Genomic DNA, 7,098 nt, shown 5'->3' with positions numbered 1-7,098 from the left:
ATGTTCACCACAAAACATTAAGATTCAGAAATATCCGACTAGTTTCTGAAGAACAGCACAACCATTTGGATCTATTATTAGCTGTCGGCATTTCCCATGGTTTTGTACTTTTTTCCAGAATATCCCCAAAAAGTACCTACCTCACCTATGCTTGAGTGTGCTTTCTGGTGAGACGGGTGAGAAGGAGAATTGTTCTTTGAAAGCGTTGAGCTCACACAGGTAACAAAAGACTTTGTGGGGGCAGGATTTCACTGGCGTGTTTGGTAAACGTAGCATTACCGCACGTAACAATGGCTGGAGCAGCTCCAGTGTAAACATCTCCAACTCCAAGAAGAAGGTGACCAGATACTATAGTTACTATAAATTTGAATAGGCTTTGATATGTTTACATAGCGGATGCGGCAGTTATGACCTCATTTCAGAAACCAACAGCTCAATTTTAACAAGAGCCGTCTTTAAAAGAAAGCTTATGGATAACAGAAACTAACTAGTTACTTATCCTATTTGATAGTTAATCCCATTTAAACTATGTTACACAATTGACCATGCATACAGTGGTCACTTTGAAGCAATAATAAATTATTGCTGTCTCATGATGTTCTCTTTATGTCAACTTGGTGATGTTGCCTTCATAACATAATGAGATTCTCCTTGTTCTCCTGCTTGTACTGTTTAACTGTGTAGCTAAATATCCAATGAAAAATGCCTTTTATTAGTATTGCCAATGACTGCCAGGTGCTCCCCTTAAACACATCAGTTTCAGACCACACCGGTGTGGTTTCATAAAATGCTTATTAAATATGCATCTGCACTTCATATTTTTTATTGCTCCTGATTGAATTGTGATATAAATGGTTATCATCAGAAGGCAACAGTTTATTGACACGATCTTAAATTAATCAACCTCTTGCACACTGCCATCGCCTGTGATACTATCAATCAGAGGAGTAATTTACATTTGAAAACTGTAGGTGGAGCCATGGAGCAATAATTTGAAGGTAAAATCCATCATTGATTCATTTTTATTTGACTATTCCCACAACCGATAAGTTTATAATGTGTACTCATATGGTACGGTATGCTTTATGTCAATTGCCATTATTGTGTACAACATAGAAAGGGCTGAAATTTCTTTCTCAAGGCCCACTGTGATAAAAAAAATACAAAAACAAAACAAAACAAACAAAATGGCCACGAGGGTCATTATTTTTGCATGGTTCCACCACCACAACTCTAACTCGTTCAAGGCAGGACTCCAAAGATCTATTGAAGGTATGTTGTTATTTATGGCACCAAAACAATAACAGTCTTGTAAATCACAATGTGAGGCCTCAGTGAACTTTTTTTGACCAGCTAATCTGACAGTTCTTCAATTGGATTCAGATCTGGGGAATTTGCAAGCCAAGTAATCACCTTGAACCTTTAGAGTTCTTCAAATTGTCTCAACCATTTTTGAAGAAAGGTGATCTTCAACAATATTTAGGGACATCTTAGGACCCAATGATCCATTTTCACATTTCATCCATTGGCTTGTATTCTCATTGAGTGCAACCAACTACATGATGTTGAAGTAAAACCCTTCAGAACCTTCTTCTATTGCTCCTCATGCCCATTCTAAATCCCCACGTTCATATTATGACAGCAATCTGACATTTTGCAGACGCACGCTTTGCTTGGATGACTACAGTACATCGAACAATCCATCTGTATCTGATTATCTAAATGTACCTATTTTATCTGTGGCAATGTCAATTAATACAATTTATCATTCTGATCTGCCTCAATAAATGTAAGTTAAGGCTTTCTGAGAAGAGTACAGTGACACTGTGTGTTGTTGGATGTTTATGCGAAAGGGAGATAATCATTACAACGATGATGTGATGTGACAGTTTATTATAATATTTGATCTTATAAAATCATAAGCTCTCTGATATGCATATCAAGGCCATTTGAAGAAAGTCTGTTTTTTTTTCCGTAGTTTTTTTTTCAATAGAGTGCAATCCACAAATCCAAACACCTATACGTTTGAACCACAATGCAATAATTAATACAAAGACAAAATAACGCCAAAGTTCATTACTGAAATATAACCGAGAAACAATATATATATATATATATATATATATATATATATATATATATATATATATATATACATACACGCAGATACAGCACAATAAGTAGAATTTCAATTGAATGAAAACTACAGTGGAAATCTAACAAGGAAAGTTCAATAGTTTGGGACGGTTTATCATGTGAAACATCATGACACAAGTTGACGAAGAATTTAGTGTTGCTATTCTGGGTCAGAAAAAAACCCACCAGATTCTTTGCCGTTTCAATCTTCACACCTGTGAATACAGAATTGATTTTGATGTGTGTACAGAACCCAATTCCAATAAAGTTGGGTTCACAATTGGGGCAACAAAAGAAAAAAAAAAACACCTGTTTGGAACATTCCACATGTGAACAGGTTAATTGGAAACAGGTGAGTGTCATGATTGGGTACAAAAGGAGCAGCCCCGAAAGGCTCTTTTGTTCACAGGCAAGGATGGGGCAAGGTGCATCAGTTTTGTGAACAACTGCATGAGCAAATAGTCCAACAGTTTAAAGAACAGCATTTCTCAACATACAATTGCAAGGAATTTAGGGATTTCATCATCTATGTTCCATAATATCATCAAAGGATTCAGAGACTTTGGAGACATCTCTACACGTAAGCGGCAAGGCCGAAAACCAACACTGAATGCCCGTGATCTTCGATCACTCAAGCGGCACTGCATTAAAAACTGACATCATTGATATTGCTATGTGGGCTCAGGAACGCTTGAGAAAACTATTGTCATTTAAAACAGTTCGTTGCTACATCTACAAATGCAAGCTAAAACTCTACGATGCAAAGCGAAACCCATATACCAATAACATCCCGAAACGGCGCCGGCTGCTCTGGGCCCGAGCTATTCTGAGATGAACTGATGCAAGGTGGAAAAGTGTGCTGTGGTCTGACAAGTGCACATTTCAAATTGTTCTTGTAAATCATGGACGTGGTGTCCTCGAGCCAAAGAGGAAAAGGACCATCTGGATTGTTAATCCGCACAAAGTTCAACATCTGGGATGGTATGGGGGTGTGTTCGTGCCTGTGGCATGGGTAAGCCACGCCACCTTCTGTACGTGTTACAATAGTGTGGCTTTGTAGTAAAAGAGTGCAACTAGTAGAATGGCCTGTCAGCAGTCCAGACCTGTCTCCCATTGGAAATGTGTGGCGCATTATTAACTACAAAATACAACAACGGCGACCCCGGACTTTTGAGCAACTGAAGTTGTACATCAAGCAAGAATGGGAAAGAATTCCACCTAAAAAGCTTCAACAATTAGTGTCCTCAGTTCCTCAACGCTTATTGAGTTTCTTTTAACGTTCACCATCCAACCTGACAGAACTGGAGAGGATCTGCAAGGAGGAATGTCAGATTATCCCCAAATCCAGGTGTGAAAAACTTGTTGCATCATTCCCAAAAAGACTCATCGCTGTATTAGCTCAAAAGGGTGCTTCTACTAAATAAAGGGTCTGAATACTTATGGCTGTGTGATATTTCAGTTGTTTTTGTTTTTAAATAAATCTACAATAATTTCAACAATTCCGTTGTTTACCTGTTAATATGGGGTGCTGTGTGTACATTAATTTGGGAAAAAAATGAACTTAAATGATTTGAGCAAATGGCTGCAATATAAAAAAGAGTGAAAACTGTATAGACACAGACAGTCATTCGCACTCACATTCACAACATCACTGAGTGAGAACTGAGCCGCTTCTGCCTGCACTGAAGTCAGGTGAATGTGCCACTACACTATCAGTGACTCAAAAAGTAAGCAGCTGAGTCTAAACATGCTTTTTCATAGGAAAGATGAATTACAAAAATGTGTACTCTGGAGTCAAATTTACATGCACGCAAATAACAGCTAACACATACATCCAGCATGTTTAGTTCTGCCTCCCTTTGACACCACTGTGCTGCTTTCGACCAGCGGCACTTCCATAAAGTTTCTGGTGTGGTGGCCGAAGCCAATCGTCGGTGGAAATTTTCAGACGATGAAAAACAATCGTCAACGGGGTCGAGCTTTGAGATGCATCATCTCATTTTCCAGGGAGTTCTTGTGAGTATCAATGTGTAATTTTGACTACCTTGTATAGTTTACAATCTAAAGTGGAACAATTTGAAGCGACAATTTCAGATTTGACCAACATTTTCCAGGGGAAAAAAATGATCTTAAAAGTCGCACAAAAAACTGGAGGACATGCGTGAAGACACGCATGAGTAAAAACTCACAAGACCTTCCTCTTGAAGTATAGTTCAATAAGCACTTACAGTATTCTGCTTTTTCCAGCATCAACAAGCGCGTTTAAGAAAAAAAGAATGTGAAAGACAGCGTTAGCCACTGACTAATGAGCTGGAGGCGGCTCACAGTTCTAGGGATGAGGGTTCAAATCCCGGCCCCGCCTGTGTAGAGTTTGCATGTTCTCCCCAATGCTGTGTGGGTTTTCTCCGGGTACTCTGGTTTCCTCCCACATCCCAAAAACATGCATGCTCGGTTGATTGAAGACTCTAAATTCGCTGTAGGTGTGAATGTGAGTGCGACTGGTTGTTTGTTTGTATGTGCCCTGTGATTGGCTGGCGACCAGTTTACCCCGCCTCTCGCCCGAAGATAGCTGGGATAGGCTCCAGCACGCCCGCGACCCTAGTGAGGATAAGCGGTACAGAAAATGGATAGACAGGTAGTTCAATTCAAAAAGTGAAACTCATTATAGAGATGCACTACACACAGTGAAATATTTCACGATTTTTAAAAATATGTATGTATGTAATTTCGGTCGATTAGTGCTTACAGTGAACAAAAACCCCAAATCCACCATCTCTAGAAACTGGAATATTACGAAACAAATAATCAAGAAACGGCGGACGACTGGTTAGCACATCTGCCTCACATTTCTGAGGACCGGGGTTCAAATCCTGGCCGCGCCTGTGTGGAGTTTGCATGCTCTCCATGTGCCTGCGTGGGTTTTCTCCGGGTACTCAAAAACATGCGTGGTAGGTTGACTGTAGACTCTAGATTGCCCGTAGCTGTAAATGTGAGTGCTAATGGTTGCTTGTTTATATGTGCCCTGCGATTGGCTGGCAACCAGTTCAGGGTGTACCCCGCCTCTCGCCCGAAGATAGCTGGGATACGCTCCAGCGCGCCCGGGACCCTAGTGAGGAGAAGCGGCTCAGAAAATGGATGGATGGATGAATCGAGAAACAATGAAAATGATTTTTTTTCATGTTGAAATTAGACAGGAATTTGCCCTCTGAAAAGTATTTTGTCAAGTGTTTAATTAATCTATATAATGTCGGAGAACTGAAATAAAGTGACTTTTCTACCATATTCAAATGTATTGCGATGTCCCAATATTTATGGATCTGACTGTATGTCGACCCACACATAACTCAAAGGGAGGAAGTGACGTATTGCAGGACACCATCGCCGGTCTGTTAGCCTGCAAGCCCGCGGGCTATAGCGGCTAGCACCGAGTCGTCGCGGGGCACTTCCGTGCCATGACGACATGCCATGAAGTGGAGGAGAACCGACTCATGCCAGAAAGCTCAAGTGCGTACTTGGTCTTACTTTTAGCCACATGAAAAAAATCTGGACAATTAAAGTGGTGAGAAAAAGTTTAACGCAACAGTACAGCTCATCAGTTCAATACTAAATAGCTCTCGCTTTGCACATTTTCAGCACACACATCTTCAAACGTATTTAATGCATTAACAAACAAATCACTGTAATTACTTTACAGGGTCTTTAACTGAAGACTAAACTGTCCATAGGCGTGAATGTGAGTGTGAATGATTCTTTGTCTACGTGCCTTCATTGACTGCCGACCAGTCCTGGTCGGCAGTCAATGAACCTGGTCCCTGCCTCTTGTTCATAGTCAGCTGGGATAGGATCCAGCTCACACGCGACTCTAACGAGGTTAAGCGCTATAGCAACTGTATGGATGTTTAATGTTTTTATTTAATTTCATTCCTTTGCTGATTGGGCATGATAATCCAGTAATCACAAGGTTCAACTGCTATATAATGAGTTTTGGTAAATTGCAATGACCATTTTGGTTTATAAGAAGAAAATGTTGTTAGGACTCTGCCATTTGCTTTTTAAAATGTGATAAAGCTGAGCGGCATGTCACCCAAGCATTGCTAAATTTCAGTTTTACTGACAGTGACGAGTTAGATGTAGTTTACCACTGCTACAGTGAAAAAAATGAAAGCTCGGCAAGAGGTTTCTACCTTTACACGTTAATATAGTGACAGGTAAGTTCTAATGAGTGGTGTACATCATGTGGCCGGTCTCGCTGAGGGAATTCTTATCTTAAGTGATGTTTAAAATGTAGGCTACCACATAGATAACACATACAAAGAACGCAGTTTGTTGATTTCAGCGAGGTGGATTCAGGGACTCAAGATCCACCATACTGAAATAATTTTACACTCAAGATAGATTGACGGAAAAAAAACCAAACACAGTCAGTCAGAATTAATTGTGTGCCGTGATTTGTACAGAAGAACGTGTCAGTTCTTATTCTTATCTTTCACTTCATTTTTCACATAAGTGCATTTTACTTGTAATTAGCAAAAACTGGACAATGGTCAAACTGGACAAAAACATTCAGGCTACATTTACATTAAATGGTTCAAGTGACTCAATTCTGCCCCCCCCCCCCCCTCTCCAATGGGATCAGTCTGGATGTGGGTCATGGCAGGATGAACGTACGCACGCACACAAACACAATAGGACATACTAAAACTGAATCAGGTCTGTCAATGTGATTGCAGTTTAAGTAAACAGCTTGGATAAACAATGTCAATGTGAAGCGGATGCCATTGCAAATCTCCAATGCATAGCGTGTACTCACACATCTACCCAAACATCAACCCGAATCAACACGACAGCTGCGGTGCGTATGCCATTACATGAGAAAAGCAACGGTGTCCAGTTCAGTAATGCAGAAGTTAACTGCCTTTACTACCTAAGTTAAGGTGAAAAGGCCTGTGCACGCCAAATTAA

Source organism: Phycodurus eques, chromosome 6, assembly GCF_024500275.1.
Source record: "Phycodurus eques isolate BA_2022a chromosome 6, UOR_Pequ_1.1, whole genome shotgun sequence".
NCBI lineage: Eukaryota > Metazoa > Chordata > Actinopteri > Syngnathiformes > Syngnathidae > Phycodurus > Phycodurus eques.
The sequence above is the reverse complement of the archived record's forward strand: the minus strand, read 5'-3'. Positions refer to the sequence as shown.